Genomic DNA, 18,724 nt, shown 5'->3' with positions numbered 1-18,724 from the left:
GGAACCACATCAGACACACGGAAACATCTGGCTACAACTATTAGTTTTTGTTCCTCTGCTTTTGAATCTGTTTAGAAACAACAATAAGATTCCATTCCCATACCGGAAGTCGAACCCGGGCCGCCTGGGTGAAAACCAGGAATCCTTACCGCTAGACCATATGGGAAGCTGAAATAAAACTCCTTCAAAGTTTCATACAAGGAAAACATTTTTACTGATATAGGAAATTTGTTAATCCAAAATGCCTCACCTTTTCTAATCCAAAAATAAGCCTACAGTTGCCTTGTTAGCGCAGTTGGTAGCGCGTCAGTCTCATAATCTGAAGGTCGTGAGTTCAAGCCTCACACAGGGCATTTTTATTGATGTCTATTTTGGGAGCATGGCATTGCAATATGAGAGATGCAGTCCTGTTTCTAACAAACTAGACTGATTGCATCAAAATGTTACCTTTCAGAAAGAGTTGTGTCATCTGTTTATAATTGCAGATAAGCTTTAATAATTCACCTGACCTATAAAAGATTTCAGACCAGCAATAAAAGAAAAGATGTCAAATAACTCATCCAAGATGTACCCATTTAGGGGAAAAAAAGCATAAAGCATTTTTCATTCTATTTGTCATGACTGTTGTCCTCAGAACAGTGCATTGTAACTTGAGAGTTAAAACTCTGTTTCTTGTAAAGTTGCCAGAACACCTATCCGGATTGAAGGAATTTTCTCTTTATAACAGGACTTAACATCTGTAAATTTGTTTTAACGCCAAAGGATTTTAGACCATAACTAATGGAAAAGGTGTTTTCAGATCACTTGACACATTTGTAACATTTTTTTATTTTATTTTTCATGCAGCTGGAATCAATGATGGAAAAGGGGAGCATAATGCATTGTTCTATTCTTTGTGATTTTTGTCCTCAGAGAGCCCATTTCTCACAGTTTCATAATACCTGGAAATTTTACCTGTGATAAGGCCAATGATAATGGCACAGCAGTTACCCAAAACCTTGTCACAATTAGTAGCAGTGGATCACGTCTGCAATTGGAACCACATCAGACACAAGGAAACATCTGGCTACAACTATTAGTTTTTGTTCCTCTGCTTTTGAATCTGTTTAGAAACAACAATAAGATTCCATTCCCATACCGGGAGTCGAACCCAGGCCGCCTGGGTGAAAACCAGGAATCCTTACCGCTAGACCATATGGGAAGCTGAAATAAACCTCCTTCAAAGTTTTATACAAGGAAAACATTTTTACTGATATAGGAAATTTGTTAATCCAAAATGCCTCACCTTTTCTAATCCAAAAATAAGCCTACAGTTGCCTTGTTAGTGCAGTTGGTAGCGCATCAGTCTCATAATCTGAAGGTCGTGAGTTCAAGCCTCACACAGGGCATTTTTATTGATGTCTATTTTGGGAGCATGGCATTGCAATATGAGAGATGCAGTCCTGTTTCTAACAAACTAGACTGATTGCATCAAAATGTTACCTTTCAGAAAGAGTTGTGTCATCTGTTTATAATTGCAGATAAGCTTTAATAATTCACCTGACCTATAAAAGATTTCAGACCAGCAATAAAAGAAAAGATGTCAAATAACTCATCCAAGATGTACCCATTTAGGGGAAAAAAAGCATAAAGCATTTTTCATTCTATTTGTCATGACTGTTGTCCTCAGAACAGTGCATTGTAACTTGAGAGTTAAAACTCTGTTTCTTGTAAAGTTGCCAGAACACCTATCCGGATTGAAGGAATTTTCTCTTTATAACAGGACTTAACTTCTGTAAATTTGTTTTAACGCCAAAGGATTTTAGACCATAACTAATGGAAAAGGTGTTTTCAGATCACTTGACACATTTGTAACATTTTTTTATTTTATTTTTCATGCAGCTGGAATCAATGATGGAAAAGGGGAGCATAATGCATTGTTCTATTCTTTGTGATTTTTGTCCTCAGGGAGCCCATTTTTCACAGTTTCATAATACCTGGAAATTTTACCTGTGATAAGGCCAATTATAATGGCACAGCAGTTGCTCAAAACCTTGTCACAATTAGTAGCAGTGGATCACGTCTGCAATTGGAACCACATCAGACACACGGAAACATCTGGCTACAACTATTAGTTTTTGTTCCTCTGCTTTTGAATCTGTTTAGAAACAACAATAAGATTCCATTCCCATACCGGAAATCGAACCCGGGCCGCCTGGGTGGAAACCAGGAATCCTTACCGCTAGACCATATGGGAAGCTGAAATAAAACTCCTTCAAAGTTTCATACAAGGAAAACATTTTTACTGATATAGGAAATTTGTTAATCCAAAATGCCTCACCTTTTCTAATCCAAAAATAAGCCTACAGTTGCCTTGTTAGCGCAGTTGGTAGCGCGTCAGTCTCATAATCTGAAGGTTGTGAGTTCAAGCCTCACACAGGGCATTTTTATTGATGTCTATTTTGGGAGCATGGCATTGCAATATGAGAGATGCAGTCCTGTTTCTAACAAACTAGACTGATTGCATCAAAATGTTACCTTTCAGAAAGAGTTGTGTCATCTGTTTATAATTGCAGATAAGCTTTAATAATTCACCTGACCTATAAAAGATTTCAGACCAGCAATAAAAGAAAAGATGTCAAATAACTCATCCAAGATGTACCCATTTAGGGGAAAAAAAGCATAAAGCATTTTTCATTCTATTTGTCATGACTGTTGTCCTCAGAACAGTGCATTGTAACTTGAGAGTTAAAACTCTGTTTCTTGTAAAGTAGCCAGAACACCTATCCGGATTGAAGGAATTTTCTCTTTATAACAGGACTTAACATCTGTAAATTTGTTTTAACGCCAAAGGATTTTAGACCATAACTAATGGAAAAGGTGTTTTCAGATCACTTGACACATTTGTAACATTTTTTTATTTTATTTTTCATGCAGCTGTAATCAATGATGGAAAAGGGGAGCATAATGCATTGTTCTATTATTTGTGATTTTTGTCCTCAGAGAGCCCATTTTTCACAGTTTCATAATACCTGGAAATTTTACCTGTGATAAGGCCAATTATAATGGCACAGCAGTTGCTCAAAACCTTGTCACAATTAGTAGCAGTGGATCACGTCTGCAATTGGAACCACATCAGACACACGGAAACATCTGGCTACAACTATTAGTTTTTGTTCCTCTGCTTTTGAATCTGTTTAGAAACAACAATAAGATTCCATTCCCATACCGGGAGTCGAACCCGGGCCGCCTGGGTGAAAACCAGGAATCCTTACCACTAGACCATATGGGAAGCTGAAATAAAACTCCTTCAAAGTTTCATACAAGGAAAACATTTTTACTGATATCGGAAATTTGTTAAACCAAAATGCCTCACCTTTTCTAATCCAAATCTTAGGCTACAGTTGCCTTGTTAGCGCAGTTGGTAGCGCGTCAGTCTCATAATATGAAGGTCGTGAGTTCAAGCCTCACACAGGGCATTTTTATTGATGTCTATTTTGGGAGCATGGCATTGCAATATGAGAGATGCAGTCCTGTTTCCAACAAACTAGACTGATTGCATCAAAATGTTACCTTTCAGAAAGAGTTGTGTCATCTGTTTATAATTGCAGATAAGCTTTAATAATTCACCTGACCTATAAAAGATTTCAGACCAGCAATAAAAGAAAAGGTGTCAAATAACTCATCCAAGATGTACCCATTTAGGGGAAAAAAGCATAAAGCATTTTTCATTCTATTTGTCATGACTGTTGTCCTCAGAACAGTGCATTGTAACTTGAGAGTTAAAACTCTGTTTCTTGTAAAGTTGCCAGAACACCTATCCGGATTGAAGGAATTTTCTCTTTATAACAGGACTTAACATCTGTAAATTTGTTTTAACGCCAAAGGATTTTAGACCATAACTAATGGAAAAGGTGTTTTCAGATCACTTGACACATTTGTAACATTTTTTTATTTTATTTTTCATGCAGCTGAATTCAATGATGGAAAAGGGGAGCATAATGCATTGTTCTATTCTTTGTGATTTTTGTCCTCAGAGAGCCCATTTTTCACAGTTCCATAATACCTGGAAATTTTACCTGTGATAAGGCCAATTATAATGGCACAGCAGTTGCTCAAAACCTTGTCACAATTAGTAGCAGTGGATCACGTCTGCAATTGGAACCACATCAGACACACGGAAACATCTGGCTACAACTATTAGTTTTTGTTCCTCTGCTTTTGAATCTGTTTAGAAACAACAATAAGATTCCATTCCCATACCGGAAGTCGAACCCGGGCCGCCTGGGTGAAAACCAGGAATCCTTACCGCTAGAACATATGGGAAGCTGAAATAAAACTCCTTCAAAGTTTCATACAAGGAAAACATTTTTACTGATATAGGAAATTTGTTAATCCAAAATGCCTCACCTTTTCTAATCCAAAAATAAGCCTACAGTTGCCTTGTTAGCGCAGTTGGTAGCGCGTCAGTCTCATAATCTGAAGGTCGTGAGTTCAAGCCTCACACAGGGCATTTTTATTGATGTCTATTTTGGGAGCATGGCATTGCAATATGAGAGATGCAGTCCTGTTTCTAACAAACTAGACTGATTGCATCAAAATGTTACCTTTCAGAAAGAGTTGTGTCATCTGTTTATAATTGCAGATAAGCTTTAATAATTCACCTGACCTATAAAAGATTTCAGACCAGCAATAAAAGAAAAGATGTCAAATAACTCATCCAAGATGTACCCATTTAGGGGAAAAAAAGCATAAAGCATTTTTCATTCTATTTGTCATGACTGTTGTCCTCAGAACAGTGCATTGTAACTTGAGAGTTAAAACTCTGTTTCTTGTAAAGTAGCCAGAACACCTATCCGGATTGAAGGAATTTTCTCTTTATAACAGGACTTAACATCTGTAAATTTGTTTTAACGCCAAAGGATTTTAGACCATAACTAATGGAAAAGGTGTTTTCAGATCACTTGACACATTTGTAACATTTTTTTATTTTATTTTTCATGCAGCTGGAATCAATGATGGAAAAGGGGAGCATAATGCATTGTTCTATTCTTTGTGATTTTTGTCCTCAGAGAGCCCATTTCTCACAGTTTCATAATACCTGGAAATTTTACCTGTGATAAGGCCAATGATAATGGCACAGCAGTTGCTCAAAGCCTTGTCACAATTAGTAGCAGTGGATCACGTCTGCAATTGGAACCACATCAGACACACGGAAACATCTGGCTACAACTATTAGTTTTTGTTCCACTGCTTTTGAATCTGTTTAGAAACAACAATAAGATTCCATTCCCATACCGGGAGTCGAACCCGGGCCGCCTGGGTGAAAACCAGGAATCCTTACCACTAGACCATATGGGAAGCTGAGATAAAACTCCTTCAAAGTTTCATACAAGGAAAACATTTTTACTGATATCGGAAATTTGTTAAACCAAAATGCCTCACCTTTTCTAATCCAAATCTTAGGCTACAGTTGCCTTGTTAGCGCAGTTGGTAGCGCGTCAGTCTCATAATATGAAGGTCGTGAGTTCAAGCCTCACACAGGGCATTTTTATTGATGTCTATTTTGGGAGCATGGCATTGCAATATGAGAGATGCAGTCCTGTTTCTAACAAACTAGACTGATTGCATCAAAATGTTACCTTTCAGAAAGAGTTGTGTCATCTGTTTATAATTGCAGATAAGCTTTAATAATTCACCTGACCTATAAAAGATTTCAGACCAGCAATAAAAGAAAAGGTGTCAAATAACTCATCCAAGATCTACCCCATTTAGGGGAAAAAAGCATAAAGCATTTTTCATTCTATTTGTCATGACTGTTGTCCTCAGAACAGTGCATTGTAACTTGAGAGTTAAAACTCTGTTTCTTGTAAAGTTGCCAGAACACCTATCCGGATTGAAGGAATTTTCTCTTTATAACAGGACTTAACATCTGTAAATTTGTTTTAACGCCAAAGGATTTTAGACCATAACTAATGGAAAAGGTGTTTTCAGATCACTTGACACATTTGTAACATTTTTTTATTTTATTTTTCATGCAGCTGAATTCAATGATGGAAAAGGGGAGCATAATGCATTGTTCTATTCTTTGTGATTTTTGTCCTCAGAGAGCCCATTTTTCACAGTTCCATAATACCTGGAAATTTCACCTGTGATAAGGCCAATTATAATGGCACAGCAGTTGCTCAAAACCTTGTCACAATTAGTAGCAGTGGATCACGTCTGCAATTGGAACCACATCAGACACACGGAAACATCTGGCTACAACTATTAGTTTTTGTTCCTCTGCTTTTGAATCTGTTTAGAAACAACAATAAGATTCCATTCCCATACCGGAGGTCGAACCCGGGCCGCCTGGGTGAAAACCAGGAATCCTTACCGCTAGACCATATGGGAAGCTGAAATAAAACTCCTTCAAAGTTTCATACAAGGAAAACATTTTTACTGATATAGGAAATTTGTTAATCCAAAATGCCTCACCTTTTCTAATCCAAAAATAAGCCTACAGTTGCCTTGTTAGCGCAGTTGGTAGCGCGTCAGTCTCATAATCTGAAGGTCGTGAGTTCAAGCCTCACACAGGTCATTTTTATTGATGTCTATTTTGGGAGCATGGCATTGCAATATGAGAGATGCAGTCCTGTTTCTAACAAACTAGACTGATTGCATCAAAATGTTACCTTTCAGAAAGAGTTGTGTCATCTGTTTATAATTGCAGATAAGCTTTAATAATTCACCTGACCTATAAAAGATTTCAGACCAGCAATAAAAGAAAAGATGTCAAATAACTCATCCAAGATGTACCCATTTAGGGGAAAAAAAGCATAAAGCATTTTTCATTCTATTTGTCATGACTGTTTTCCTCAGAACAGTGCATTGTAACTTGAGAGTTAAAACTCTGTTTCTTGTAAAGTTGCCAGAACACCTATCCGGATTGAAGGAATTTTCTCTTTATAACAGGACTTAACATCTGTAAATTTGTTTTAACGCCAAAGGATTTTAGACCATAACTAATGGAAAAGGTGTTTTCAGATCACTTGACACATTTGTAACATTTTTTTATTTTATTTTTCATGCAGCTGGAATCAATGATGGAAAAGGGGAGCATAATGCATTGTTCTATTCTTTGTGATTTTTGTCCTCAGAGAGCCCATTTCTCACAGTTTCATATTACCTGGAAATTTTACCTGTGATAAGGCCAATGATAATGGCACAGCAGTTGCTCAAAACCTTGTCACAATTAGTAGCAGTGGATCACGTCTGCAATTGGAACCACATCAGACACAAGGAAACATCTGGCTACAACTATTAGTTTTAGTTCCTCTGCTTTTAAATCTGTTTAGAAACAACAATAAGATTCCATTCCCATACCGGGAGTCGAACCCGGGCCGCCTGGGTGAAAACCAGGAATCCTTACCGCTAGACCATATGGGAAGCTGAAATAAATCTACTTCAAAGTTTCATACAAGGAAAACATTTTTACTGATATCGGAAATTTGTTAAACCAAAATGCCTCACCTTGTCTAATCCAAATCTTAAGCTACAGTTGCCTTGTTAGCGCAGTTGGTAGCGCGTCAGTCTCATAATCTGAAGGTCGTGAGTTCAAGCCTCACACAGGGCATTTTTATTGATGTCTATTTTGGGAGCATGGCATTGCAATATGAGAGATGCAGTCCTGTTTCTAACAAACTAGACTGATTGCATCAAAATGTTACCTTTCAGAAAGAGTTGTGTCATCTGTTTATAATTGCAGATAAGCTTTAATAATTCACCTGACCTATAAAAGATTTCAGACGAGCAATAAAAGAAAAGATGTCAAATAACTCATCCAAGATGTACCCATTTAGGGGAAAAAAAGCATGAAGCATTTTTCATTCTATTTGTCATGACTGTTGTCCTCAGAACAGTGCATTGTAACTTGAGAGTTAAAACTCTGTTTCTTGTAAAGTAGCCAGAACACCTATCCGGATTGAAGGAATTTTCTCTTTATAACAGGACTTAACATCTGTAAATTTGTTTTAACGCCAAAGGATTTTAGACCATAACTAATGGAAAAGGTGTTTTCAGATCACTTGACACATTTGTAACATTTTTTTATTTTATTTTTCATGCAGCTGGAATCAATGATGGAAAAGGGGAGCATAATGCATTGTTCTATTCTTTGTGATTTTTGTCCTCAGAGAGCCCATTTCTCACAGTTTCATAATACCTGGAAATTTTACCTGTGATAAGGCCAATGATAATGGCACAGCAGTTGCCCAAAACCTTGTCACAATTAGTAGCAGTGGATCACGTCTGCAATTGGAACCACATCAGACACAAGGAAACATCTGGCTACAACTATTAGTTTTTGTTCCTCTGCTTTTGAATCTGTTAAGAAACAACAATAAGATTCCATTCCCATACCGGGAGTCGAACCCGGGCCGCCTGGGTGAAAACCAGGAATCCTTACCACTAGACCATATGGGAAGCTGAAATAAATCTCCTTCAAAGTTTCATACAAGGAAAACATTTTTACTGATATAGGAAATTTGTTAATCCAAAATGCCTCACCTTTTCTAATCCAAAAATAAGCCTACAGTCTCCTTGTTAGCGCAGTTGGTAGCGCGTCAGTTTCATAATCTGAAGGTCGTGAGTTCAAGCCTCACACAGGGCATTTTTATTGATGTCTATTTTGGGAGCATGGCATTGCAATATGAGAGATGCAGTCCTGTTTCTAACAAACTAGACTGATTGCATCAAAATGTTACCTTTCAGAAAGAGTTGTGTCATCAGTTTATAATTGCAGATAAGCTTTAATAATTCACCTGACCTATAAAAGTTTTCAGACCAGCAATAAAAGAAAAGATGTCAAATAACTCATCCAAGATCTACCCCATTTAGGGGAAAAAAAGCATAAAGCATTTTTCATTCTATTTGTTATGACTGTTGTCCTCAGAACAGTGCATTGTAACTTGAGAGTTAAAACTCTGTTTCTTGTAAAGTTGCCAGAACACCTGTCCGGATTGAAGGAATTTTCTCTTTATAACAGGACTTAACATCTGTAAATTTGTTTTAACGCCAAAGGATTTTAGACCATAACTAATGGAAAAGGTGTTTTCAGATCACTTGACACATTTGCAACATTTTTTTATTTTATTTTTCATGCAGCTGGAATCAATGATGGAAAAGGGGAGCATAATGCATTGTTCTATTCTTTGTGATTTTTGTCCTCAGAGAGCCCATTTCTCACAGTTTCATAATACCTGGAAATTTTACCTGTGATAAGCCCAATGATAATGGCACAGCAGTTACCCAAAACCTTGTCACAATTAGTAGCAGTGGATCACGTCTGCAATTGGAACCACATCAGACACAAGGAAACATCTGGCTACAACTATTAGTTTTTGTTCCTCTGCTTTTGAATCTGTTTAGAAACAACAATAAGATTCCATTCCCATACCGGGAGTCGAACCCGGGCCGGCTGGGTGAAAACCAGGAATCCTTACCGCTAGACCATATGGGAAGCTGAAATAAAACTCCTTCAAAGTTTCATACAAGGAAAACATTTTTACTGATATAGGAAATTTGTTAATCCAAAATGCCTCACCTTTTCTAATCCAAAAATAAGCCTACAGTTGCCTTGTTAGTGCAGTTGGTAGCGCGTCAGTCTCATAATCTGAAGGTCGTGAGTTCAAGCCTCACACAGGGCATTTTTATTGATGTCTATTTTGGGAGCATGGCATTGCAATATGAGAGATGCAGTCCTGTTTCTAACAAACTAGACTGATTGCATCAAAATGTTACCTTTCAGAAAGAGTTGTGTCATCTGTTTATAATTGCAGATAAGCTTTAATAATTCACCTGACCTATAAAAGATTTCAGACCAGCAATAAAAGAAAAGATGTCAAATAACTCATCCAAGATGTACCCATTTAGGGGAAAAAAAGCATAAAGCATTTTTCATTCTATTTGTCATGACTGTTGTCCTCAGAACAGTGCATTGTAACTTGAGAGTTAAAACTCTGTTTCTTGTAAAGTAGCCAGAACACCTATCCGGATTGAAGGAATTTTCTCTTTATAACAGGACTTAACATCTGTAAATTTGTTTTAACGCCAAAGGATTTTAGACCATAACTAATGGAAAAGGTGTTTTCAGATCACTTGACACATTTGTAACATTTTTTTATTTTATTTTTCATGCAGCTGGAATCAATGATGGAAAAGGGGAGCATAATGCATTGTTCTATTCTTTGTGATTTTTGTCCTCAGAGAGCCCATTTCTCACAGTTTCATAATACCTGGAAATTTTACCTGTGATAAGGCCAATGATAATGGCACAGCAGTTGCCCAAAACCTTGTCACAATTAGTAGCAGTGGATCACGTCTGCAATTGGAACCACATCAGACACAAGGAAACATCTGGCTACAACTATTAGTTTTTGTTCCTCTGCTTTTGAATCTGTTTAGAAACAACAATAAGATTCCATTCCCATACCGGGAGTCGAACCCGGGCCGCCTGGGTGAAAACCAGGAATCCTTACCACTAGACCATATGGGAAGCTGAAATAAACCTCCTTCAAGGTTTCATACAAGGAAAACATTTTTACTGATATAGGAAATTTGTTAATCCAAAATGCCTCACCTTTTCTAATCCAAAAATAAGGCTACAGTCTCCTTGTTAGCGCAGTTGGTAGCGCGTCAGTCTCATAATCTGAAGGTCGTGAGTTCAAGCCTCACACAGGGCATTTTTATTGATGTCTATTTTGGGAGCATGGCATTGCAATATGAGAGATGCAGTCCTGTTTCTAACAAACTAGACTGATTGCATCAAAATGTTACCTTTCAGAAAGAGTTGTGTCATCAGTTAATAATTGCAGATAAGCTTTAATAATTCACCTGACCTATAAAAGTTTTCAGACCAGCAATAAAAGAAAATATGTCAAATAACTCATCCAAGATCTACCCCATTTAGGGGAAAAAAAGCATAAAGCATTTTTCATTCTATTTGTTATGACTGTTGTCCTCAGAACAGTGCATTGTAACTTGAGAGTTAAAACTCTGTTTCTTGTAAAGTTGCCAGAACACCTGTCCGGATTGAAGGAATTTTCTCTTTATAACAGGACTTAACATCTGTAAATTTGTTTTAACGCCAAAGGATTTTAGACCATAACTAATGGAAAAGGTGTTTTCAGATCACTTGACACATTTGCAACATTTTTTTATTTTATTTTTCATGCAGCTGGAATCAATGATGGAAAAGGGGAGCATAATGCATTGTTCTATTCTTTGTGATTTTTGTCCTCAGAGAGCCCATTTCTCACAGTTTCATAATACCTGGAAATTTTACCTGTGATAAGGCCAATGATAATGGCACAGCAGTTGCTCAAAACCTTGTCACAATTAGTAGCAGTGGATCACGTCTGCAATTGGAACCACATCAGACACAATGAAACATCTGGCTACAACTATTAGTTTTAGTTCCTCTGCTTTTAAATCTGTTTAGAAACAACAATAAGATTCTATTCCCATACCGGGAGTCGAACCCGGGCCGCCTGGGTGAAAACCAGGAATCCTTACCGCTAGACCATATGGGAAGCTGAAATAAATCTACTTCAAAGTTTCATACAAGGAAAACATTTTTACTGATATCGGAAATTTGTTAAACCAAAATGCCTCACCTTGTCTAATCCAAACCTTAAGCTACAGTTGCCTTGTTAGCGCAGTTGATAGCGCGTCAGTCTCATAATCTGAAGGTCGTGAGTTCAAGCCTCACACAGGGCATTTTTATTGATGTCTATTTTGGGAGCATGGCATTGCAATATGAGAGATGCAGTCCTGTTTCTAACAAACTAGACTGATTGCATCAAAATGTTACCTTTCAGAAAGAGTTGTGTCATCTGTTTATAATTGCAGATAAGCTTTAATAATTCACCTGACCTATAAAAGATTTCAGACCAGCAATAAAAGAAAAGATGTCAAATAACTCATCCAAGATGTACCCATTTAGGGGAAAAAAAGCATAAAGCATTTTTCATTCTATTTGTCATGACTGTTGTCCTCAGAACAGTGCATTGTAACTTGAGAGTTAAAACTCTGTTTCTTGTAAAGTAGCCAGAACACCTATCCGGATTGAAGGAATTTTCTCTTTATAACAGGACTTAACATCTGTAAATTTGTTTTAACGCCAAAGGATTTTAGACCATAACTAATGGAAAAGGTGTTTTCAGATCACTTGACACATTTGTAACATTTTTTTATTTTATTTTTCATGCAGCTGGAATCAATGATGGAAAAGGGGAGCATAATGCATTGTTCTATTCTTTGTGATTTTTGTCCTCAGAGAGCCCATTTTTCACAGTTTCATAATACCTGGAAATTTTACCTGTGATAAGGACAATTATAATGGCACAGCAGTTGCTCAAAACCTTGTCACAATTAGTAGCAGTGGATCACGTCTGCAATTGGAACCACATCAGACACACGGAAACATCTGGCTACAACTATTAGTTTTTGTTCCTCTGCTTTTGAATCTGTTTAGAAACAACAATAAGATTCCATTCCCATACCGGAAGTCGAACCCGGGCCGCCTGGGTGAAAACCAGGAATCCTTACCGCTAGACCATATGGGAAGCTGAAATAAAACTCCTTCAAAGTTTCATACAAGGAAAACATTTTTACTGATATAGGAAATTTGTTAATCCAAAATGCCTCACCTTTTCTAATCCAAAAATAAGCCTACAGTTGCCTTGTTAGCGCAGTTGGTAGCGCGTCAGTCTCATAATCTGAAGGTCGTGAGTTCAAGCCTCACACAGGGCATTTTTATTGATGTCTATTTTGGGAGCATGGCATTGCAATATGAGAGATGCAGTCCTGTTTCTAACAAACTAGACTGATTGCATCAAAATGTTACCTTTCAGAAAGAGTTGTGTCATCTGTTTATAATTGCAGATAAGCTTTAATAATTCACCTGACCTATAAAAGATTTCAGACCAGCAATAAAAGAAAAGATGTCAAATAACTCATCCAAGATGTACCCATTTAGGGGAAAAAAAGCATAAAGCATTTTTCATTCTATTTGGCATGACTGTTGTCCTCAGAACAGTGCATTGTAACTTGAGAGTTAAAACTCTGTTTCTTGTAAAGTTGCCAGAACACCTATCCGGATTGAAGGAATTTTCTCTTTATAACAGGACTTAACATCTGTAAATTTGTTTTAACGCCAAAGGATTTTAGACCATAACTAATGGAAAAGGTGTTTTCAGATCACTTGACACATTTGTAACATTTTTTTATTTTATTTTTCATGCAGCTGGAATCAATGATGGAAAAGGGGAGCATAATGCATTGTTCTATTCTTTGTGATTTTTGTCCTCAGAGAGCCCATTTCTCACAGTTTCATAATACCTGGAAATTTTACCTGTGATAAGGCCAATGATAATGGCACAGCAGTTGCTCAAAGCCTTGTCACAATTAGTAGCAGTGGATCACGTCTGCAATTGGAACCACATCAGACACAAGGAAACATCTGGCTACAACTATTAGTTTTAGTTCCTCTGCTTTTGAATCTGTTTAGAAACAACAATAAGATTCCATTCCCATACCGGGAGTCGAACCCGGGCCGCCTGGGTGAAAACCAGGAATCCTTACCGCTAGACCATATGGGAAGCTGAAATAAATCTACTTCAAAGTTTCATACAAGGAAAACATTTTTACTGATATCGGAAATTTGTTAAACCAAAATGCCTCACCTTTTCTAATCCAAATCTTAGGCTACAGTTGCCTTGTTAGCGCAGTTGGTAGCGCGTCAATCTCATAATCTGAAGGTCGTGAGTTCAAGCCTCACACAGGGCATTTTTATTGATGTCTATTTTGGGAGCATGGCATTGCAATATGAGAGATGCAGTCCTGTTTCTAACAAACTAGACTGATTGCATCAAAATGTTACCTTTCAGAAAGAGTTGTGTCATCTGTTTATAATTGCAGATAAGCTTTAATAATTCACCTGACCTATAAAAGATTTCAGACCAGCAATAAAAGAAAAGGTGTCAAATAACTCATCCAAGATGTACCCATTTAGGGGAAAAAAGCATAAAGCATTTTTCATTCTATTTGTCATGACTGTTGTCCTCAGAACAGTGCATTGTAACTTGAGAGTTAAAACTCTGTTTCTTGTAAAGTTGCCAGAACACCTATCCGGATTGAAGGAATTTTCTCTTTATACCAGGACTTAACATCTGTAAATTTGTTTTAACGCCAAAGGATTTTAGACCATAACTAATGGAAAAGGTGTTTTCAGATCACTTGACACATTTGTAACATTTTTTAATTTTATTTTTCATGCAGCTGAATTCAATGATGGAAAAGGGGAGCATAATGCATTGTTCTATTCTTTGTGATTTTTGTCCTCAGAGAGCCCATTTTTCACAGTTTCATAATACCTGGAAATTTTACCTGTGATAAGGCCAATTATAATGGCACAGCAGTTGCTCAAAACCTTGTCACAATTAGTAGCAGTGGATCACGTCTGCAATTGGAACCACATCAGACACACGGAAACATCTGGCTACAGCTATTAGTTTTTGTTCCTCTGCTTTTGAATCTGTTTAGAAACAACAATAAGATTCCATTCTCATACCGGAAGTCGAACCCGGGCCGCCTGGGTGAAAACCAGGAATCCTTACCGCTAGACCATATGGGAAGCTGAAATAAAACTCCTTCAAAGTTTCATACAAGGAAAACATTTTTACTGATATAGGAAATTTGTTAATCCAAAATGCCTCACCTTTTCTAATCCAAAAATAAGCCTACAGTTGCCTTGTTAGCGCAGTTGGTAGCGCATCAGTCTCATAATCTGAAGGTCGTGAGTTCAAGCCTCACACAGGGCATTTTTATTGATGTCTATTTTGGGAGCATGGCATTGCAATATGAGAGATGCAGTCCTGTTTCTAACAAACTAGACTGATTGCATCAAAATGTTACCTTTCAGAAAGAGTTGTGTCATCTGTTTATAATTGCAGATAAGCTTTAATAATTCACCTGACCTATAAAAGATTTCAGACCAGCAATAAAAGAAAAGATGTCAAATAACTCATCCAAGATGTACCCATTTAGGGGAAAAAAAGCATAAAGCATTTTTCATTCTATTTGGCATGACTGTTGTCCTCAGAACAGTGCATTGTAACTTGAGAGTTAAAACTCTGTTTCTTGTAAAGTTGCCAGAACACCTATCCGGATTGAAGGAATTTTCTCTTTATAACAGGACTTAACATCTGTAAATTTGTTTTAACGCCAAAGGATTTTAGACCATAACTAATGGAAAAGGTGTTTTCAGATCACTTGACACATTTGTAACATTTTTTTATTTTATTTTTCATGCAGCTGGAATCAATGATGGAAAAGGGGAGCATAATGCATTGTTCTATTCTTTGTGATTTTTGTCCTCAGAGAGCCCATTTCTCACAGTTTCATAATACCTGGAAATTTTACCTGTGATAAGGCCAATGATAATGGCACAGCAGTTGCTCAAAACCTTGTAACAATTAGTAGCAGTGGATCACGTCTGCAATTGGAACCACATCAGACACAAGGAAACATCTGGCTACAACTATTAGTTTTAGTTCCTCTGCTTTTAAATCTGTTTAGAAACAACAATAAGATTCCATTCCCATACCGGGAGTCGAACCCGGGCCACCAGGGTGAAAACCAGGAATCCTTACCGCTAGACCATATGGGAAACTGAAATAAATCTGCTTCAAAGTTTCATACAAGGAAAACATTTTTACTGATATCGGAAATTTGTTAAACCAAAATGCCTCACCTTGTCTAATCCAAATCTTAAGCTACAGTTGCCTTGTTAGCGCAGTTGGTAGCGCGTCAGTCTCATAATCTGAAGGTCGTGAGTTCAAGCCTCACACAGGGCATTTTTATTGATGTCTATTTTGGGAGCATGGCATTGCAATATGAGAGATGCAGTCCTGTTTCTAACAAACTAGACTGATTGCATCAAAATGTTACCTTTCAGAAAGAGTTGTGTCATCTGTTTATAATTGCAGATAAGCTTTAATAATTCACCTGACCTATAAAAGATTTCAGACCAGCAATAAAAGAAAAGATGTCAAATAACTCATCCAAGATGTACCCATTTAGGGGGAAAAAGCATAAAGCATTTTTCATTCTATTTGTCATGACTGTTGTCCTCAGAACAGTGCATTGTAACTTGAGAGTTAAAACTCTGTTTCTTGTAAAGTTGCCAGAACACCTATCCGGATTGAAGGAATTTTCTCTTTATAACAGGACTTAACATCTGTAAATTTGTTTTAACGCCAAAGGATTTTAGACCATAACTAATGGAAAAGGTGTTTTCAGATCACTTGACACATTTGTAACATTTTTTTTATTTTATTTTTCATGCAGCTGAATTCAATGATGGAAAAGGGGAGCATAATGCATTGTTCTATTCTTTGTGATTTTTGTCCTCAGAGAGCCCATTTTTCACAGTTTCATAATACCTGGAAATTTTACCTGTGATAAGGACAATTATAATGGCACAGCAGTTGCTCAAAACCTTGTCACAATTAGTAGCAGTGGATCACGTCTGCAATTGGAACCACATCAGACACACGGAAACATCTGGCTACAACTATTAGTTTTTGTTCCTCTGCTTTTGAATCTGTTTAGAAACAACAATAAGATTCCATTCCCATACCGGAAGTCGAACCTGGGCCGCCTGGGTGAAAACCAGGAATCCTTACCGCTAGACCATATGGGAAGCTGAAATAAAACTCCTTCAAAGTTTCATACAAGGAAAACATTTTTACTGATATAGGAAATTTGTTAATCCAAAATGCCTCACCTTTTCTAATCCAAAAATAAGCCTACAGTTTCCTTGTTAGCGCAGTTGGTAGCGCGTCAGTCTCATAATCTGAAGGTCGTGAGTTCAAGCCTCACACAGGGCATTTTTATTGATGTCTATTTTGGGAGCATGGCATTGCAATATGAGAGATGCAGTCCTGTTTCTAACAAACTAGACAGATTGCATCAAAATGTTACCTTTCAGAAAGAGTTGTGTCATCTGTTTATAATTGCAGATAAGCTTTAATAATTCACCTGACCTATAAAAGATTTCAGACCAGCAATAAAAGAAAAGATGTCAAATAACTCATCCAAGATGTACCCATTTAGGGGAAAAAAAGCATAAAGCATTTTTCATTCTATTTGGCATGACTGTTGTCCTCAGAACAGTGCATTGTAACTTGAGAGTTAAAACTCTGTTTCTTGTAAAGTTGCCAGAACACCTATCCGGATTGAAGGAATTTTCTCTTTATAACAGGACTTAACATCTGTAAATTTGTTTTAACGCCAAAGGATTTTAGACCATAACTAATGGAAAAGGTGTTTTCAGATCACTTGACACATTTGTAACATTTTTTTATTTTATTTTTCATGCAGCTGGAATCAATGATGGAAAAGGGGAGCATAATGCATTGTTCTATTCTTTGTGATTTTTGTCCTCAGAGAGCCCATTTCTCACAGTTTCATAATACCTGGAAATTTTACCTGTGATAAGGCCAATGATAATGGCACAGCAGTTGCTCAAAGCCTTGTCACAATTAGTAGCAGTGGATCACGTCTGCAATTGGAACCACATCAGACACAAGGAAACATCTGGCTACAACTATTAGTTTTAGTTCCTCTGCTTTTGAATCTGTTTAGAAACAACAATAAGATTCCATTCCCATACCGGGAGTCGAACCCGGGCCGCCTGGGTGAAAACCAGGAATCCTTACCGCTAGACCATATGGGAAGCTGAAATAAATCTACTTCAAAGTTTCATACAAGGAAAACATTTTTACTGATATCGGAAATTTGTTAAACCAAAATGCCTCACCTTTTCTAATCCAAATCTTAGGCTACAGTTGCCTTGTTAGCGCAGTTGGTAGCGCGTCAGTCTCATAATCTGAAAGTCGTGAGTTCAAGCCTCACACAGGGCATTTTTATTGATGTCTATTTTGGGAGCATGGCATTGCAATATGAGAGATGCAGTCCTGTTTCTAACAAACTAGACTGATTGCATCAAAATGTTACCTTTCAGAAAGAGTTGTGTCATCTGTTTATAATTGCAGATAAGCTTTAATAATTCACCTGACCTATAAAAGATTTCAGACCAGCAATAAAAGAAAAGATGTCAAATAACTCATCCAAGATGTACCCATTTAGGGGAAAAAAAGCATAAAGCATTTTTCATTCTATTTGTCATGACTGTTGTCCTCAGAACAGTGCATTGTAACTTGAGAGTTAAAACTCTGTTTCTTGTAAAGTAGCCAGAACACCTATCCGGATTGAAGGAATTTTCTCTTTAAAACAGGACTTAACATCTGTAAATTTGTTTTAACGCCAAAGGATTTTAGACCATAACTAATGGAAAAGGTGTTTTCAGATCACTTGACACATTTGTAACATTTTTTTATTTTATTTTTCATGCAGCTGAATTCAATGATGGAAAAGGGGAGCATAATGCATTGTTCTATTCTTTGTGATTTTTGTCCTCAGAGAGCCCATTTTTCACAGTTTCATAATACCTGGAAATTTTACCTGTGATAAGGCCAATGATAATGGCACAGCAGTTGCTCAAAACCTTGTCACAATTAGTAGCAGTGGATCACGTCTGCAATTGGAACCACATCAGACACACGGTAACATCTGGCTACAACTATTAGTTTTTGTTCCTTTGCTTTTGAATCTGTTTAGAAACAACAATAAGATTCCA

The 18,724-nt window shown here is 37.1% G+C and overlaps 34 non-coding genes across 34 annotated transcripts; 18 read left to right on the top strand and 16 right to left on the bottom strand.

Annotated features, from left to right (window-relative positions):
• Positions 1-94: 94 nt before the first annotated feature.
• On the bottom strand, positions 95-166 carry TRNAE-UUC (transfer RNA glutamic acid (anticodon UUC)). The gene has a single exon. It is a non-coding gene; the product is annotated as a tRNA-Glu (tRNA).
• Positions 167-280: 114 nt separating this feature from the next.
• Positions 281-353, top strand: TRNAM-CAU (transfer RNA methionine (anticodon CAU)). The gene has a single exon. It is a non-coding gene; the product is annotated as a tRNA-Met (tRNA).
• A 776-nt stretch (positions 354-1,129) lies between these two features.
• TRNAE-UUC (transfer RNA glutamic acid (anticodon UUC)) lies at positions 1,130-1,201 on the bottom strand. The gene has a single exon. It is a non-coding gene; the product is annotated as a tRNA-Glu (tRNA).
• Positions 1,202-1,315: 114 nt separating this feature from the next.
• Positions 1,316-1,388, top strand: TRNAM-CAU (transfer RNA methionine (anticodon CAU)). Its single transcript has one exon. It is a non-coding gene; the product is annotated as a tRNA-Met (tRNA).
• Positions 1,389-2,164: 776 nt separating this feature from the next.
• On the bottom strand, positions 2,165-2,236 carry TRNAG-UCC (transfer RNA glycine (anticodon UCC)). The gene has a single exon. It is a non-coding gene; the product is annotated as a tRNA-Gly (tRNA).
• Positions 2,237-2,350: 114 nt separating this feature from the next.
• On the top strand, positions 2,351-2,423 carry TRNAM-CAU (transfer RNA methionine (anticodon CAU)). Its single transcript has one exon. It is a non-coding gene; the product is annotated as a tRNA-Met (tRNA).
• Positions 2,424-3,199: 776 nt separating this feature from the next.
• On the bottom strand, positions 3,200-3,271 carry TRNAE-UUC (transfer RNA glutamic acid (anticodon UUC)). Its single transcript has one exon. It is a non-coding gene; the product is annotated as a tRNA-Glu (tRNA).
• A 114-nt stretch (positions 3,272-3,385) lies between these two features.
• On the top strand, positions 3,386-3,458 carry TRNAM-CAU (transfer RNA methionine (anticodon CAU)). The gene has a single exon. It is a non-coding gene; the product is annotated as a tRNA-Met (tRNA).
• A 961-nt stretch (positions 3,459-4,419) lies between these two features.
• On the top strand, positions 4,420-4,492 carry TRNAM-CAU (transfer RNA methionine (anticodon CAU)). The gene has a single exon. It is a non-coding gene; the product is annotated as a tRNA-Met (tRNA).
• A 776-nt stretch (positions 4,493-5,268) lies between these two features.
• Positions 5,269-5,340, bottom strand: TRNAE-UUC (transfer RNA glutamic acid (anticodon UUC)). The gene has a single exon. It is a non-coding gene; the product is annotated as a tRNA-Glu (tRNA).
• Positions 5,341-5,454: 114 nt separating this feature from the next.
• TRNAM-CAU (transfer RNA methionine (anticodon CAU)) lies at positions 5,455-5,527 on the top strand. Its single transcript has one exon. It is a non-coding gene; the product is annotated as a tRNA-Met (tRNA).
• Positions 5,528-6,303: 776 nt separating this feature from the next.
• On the bottom strand, positions 6,304-6,375 carry TRNAE-UUC (transfer RNA glutamic acid (anticodon UUC)). The gene has a single exon. It is a non-coding gene; the product is annotated as a tRNA-Glu (tRNA).
• Positions 6,376-6,489: 114 nt separating this feature from the next.
• Positions 6,490-6,562, top strand: TRNAM-CAU (transfer RNA methionine (anticodon CAU)). The gene has a single exon. It is a non-coding gene; the product is annotated as a tRNA-Met (tRNA).
• A 776-nt stretch (positions 6,563-7,338) lies between these two features.
• Positions 7,339-7,410, bottom strand: TRNAE-UUC (transfer RNA glutamic acid (anticodon UUC)). The gene has a single exon. It is a non-coding gene; the product is annotated as a tRNA-Glu (tRNA).
• A 114-nt stretch (positions 7,411-7,524) lies between these two features.
• On the top strand, positions 7,525-7,597 carry TRNAM-CAU (transfer RNA methionine (anticodon CAU)). Its single transcript has one exon. It is a non-coding gene; the product is annotated as a tRNA-Met (tRNA).
• A 776-nt stretch (positions 7,598-8,373) lies between these two features.
• On the bottom strand, positions 8,374-8,445 carry TRNAE-UUC (transfer RNA glutamic acid (anticodon UUC)). The gene has a single exon. It is a non-coding gene; the product is annotated as a tRNA-Glu (tRNA).
• Positions 8,446-8,559: 114 nt separating this feature from the next.
• Positions 8,560-8,632, top strand: TRNAM-CAU (transfer RNA methionine (anticodon CAU)). The gene has a single exon. It is a non-coding gene; the product is annotated as a tRNA-Met (tRNA).
• A 777-nt stretch (positions 8,633-9,409) lies between these two features.
• TRNAE-UUC (transfer RNA glutamic acid (anticodon UUC)) lies at positions 9,410-9,481 on the bottom strand. The gene has a single exon. It is a non-coding gene; the product is annotated as a tRNA-Glu (tRNA).
• A 114-nt stretch (positions 9,482-9,595) lies between these two features.
• On the top strand, positions 9,596-9,668 carry TRNAM-CAU (transfer RNA methionine (anticodon CAU)). The gene has a single exon. It is a non-coding gene; the product is annotated as a tRNA-Met (tRNA).
• A 776-nt stretch (positions 9,669-10,444) lies between these two features.
• On the bottom strand, positions 10,445-10,516 carry TRNAE-UUC (transfer RNA glutamic acid (anticodon UUC)). Its single transcript has one exon. It is a non-coding gene; the product is annotated as a tRNA-Glu (tRNA).
• A 114-nt stretch (positions 10,517-10,630) lies between these two features.
• On the top strand, positions 10,631-10,703 carry TRNAM-CAU (transfer RNA methionine (anticodon CAU)). The gene has a single exon. It is a non-coding gene; the product is annotated as a tRNA-Met (tRNA).
• Positions 10,704-11,480: 777 nt separating this feature from the next.
• Positions 11,481-11,552, bottom strand: TRNAE-UUC (transfer RNA glutamic acid (anticodon UUC)). The gene has a single exon. It is a non-coding gene; the product is annotated as a tRNA-Glu (tRNA).
• A 114-nt stretch (positions 11,553-11,666) lies between these two features.
• Positions 11,667-11,739, top strand: TRNAM-CAU (transfer RNA methionine (anticodon CAU)). Its single transcript has one exon. It is a non-coding gene; the product is annotated as a tRNA-Met (tRNA).
• A 776-nt stretch (positions 11,740-12,515) lies between these two features.
• On the bottom strand, positions 12,516-12,587 carry TRNAE-UUC (transfer RNA glutamic acid (anticodon UUC)). The gene has a single exon. It is a non-coding gene; the product is annotated as a tRNA-Glu (tRNA).
• Positions 12,588-12,701: 114 nt separating this feature from the next.
• On the top strand, positions 12,702-12,774 carry TRNAM-CAU (transfer RNA methionine (anticodon CAU)). Its single transcript has one exon. It is a non-coding gene; the product is annotated as a tRNA-Met (tRNA).
• Positions 12,775-13,550: 776 nt separating this feature from the next.
• TRNAE-UUC (transfer RNA glutamic acid (anticodon UUC)) lies at positions 13,551-13,622 on the bottom strand. The gene has a single exon. It is a non-coding gene; the product is annotated as a tRNA-Glu (tRNA).
• A 114-nt stretch (positions 13,623-13,736) lies between these two features.
• TRNAM-CAU (transfer RNA methionine (anticodon CAU)) lies at positions 13,737-13,809 on the top strand. The gene has a single exon. It is a non-coding gene; the product is annotated as a tRNA-Met (tRNA).
• Positions 13,810-14,584: 775 nt separating this feature from the next.
• Positions 14,585-14,656, bottom strand: TRNAE-UUC (transfer RNA glutamic acid (anticodon UUC)). Its single transcript has one exon. It is a non-coding gene; the product is annotated as a tRNA-Glu (tRNA).
• Positions 14,657-14,770: 114 nt separating this feature from the next.
• Positions 14,771-14,843, top strand: TRNAM-CAU (transfer RNA methionine (anticodon CAU)). Its single transcript has one exon. It is a non-coding gene; the product is annotated as a tRNA-Met (tRNA).
• Positions 14,844-15,619: 776 nt separating this feature from the next.
• Positions 15,620-15,691, bottom strand: TRNAE-UUC (transfer RNA glutamic acid (anticodon UUC)). The gene has a single exon. It is a non-coding gene; the product is annotated as a tRNA-Glu (tRNA).
• Positions 15,692-15,805: 114 nt separating this feature from the next.
• On the top strand, positions 15,806-15,878 carry TRNAM-CAU (transfer RNA methionine (anticodon CAU)). Its single transcript has one exon. It is a non-coding gene; the product is annotated as a tRNA-Met (tRNA).
• A 962-nt stretch (positions 15,879-16,840) lies between these two features.
• TRNAM-CAU (transfer RNA methionine (anticodon CAU)) lies at positions 16,841-16,913 on the top strand. The gene has a single exon. It is a non-coding gene; the product is annotated as a tRNA-Met (tRNA).
• A 776-nt stretch (positions 16,914-17,689) lies between these two features.
• Positions 17,690-17,761, bottom strand: TRNAE-UUC (transfer RNA glutamic acid (anticodon UUC)). The gene has a single exon. It is a non-coding gene; the product is annotated as a tRNA-Glu (tRNA).
• A 114-nt stretch (positions 17,762-17,875) lies between these two features.
• TRNAM-CAU (transfer RNA methionine (anticodon CAU)) lies at positions 17,876-17,948 on the top strand. The gene has a single exon. It is a non-coding gene; the product is annotated as a tRNA-Met (tRNA).
• Positions 17,949-18,724: the final 776 nt, after the last annotated feature.

Source organism: Pseudophryne corroboree, chromosome 6, assembly GCF_028390025.1.
Source record: "Pseudophryne corroboree isolate aPseCor3 chromosome 6, aPseCor3.hap2, whole genome shotgun sequence".
Taxonomy (NCBI): domain Eukaryota; kingdom Metazoa; phylum Chordata; class Amphibia; order Anura; family Myobatrachidae; genus Pseudophryne; species Pseudophryne corroboree.
Note: the sequence above shows the minus strand (reverse complement) of the source record. Positions and strands in the feature narration are given on the sequence as shown.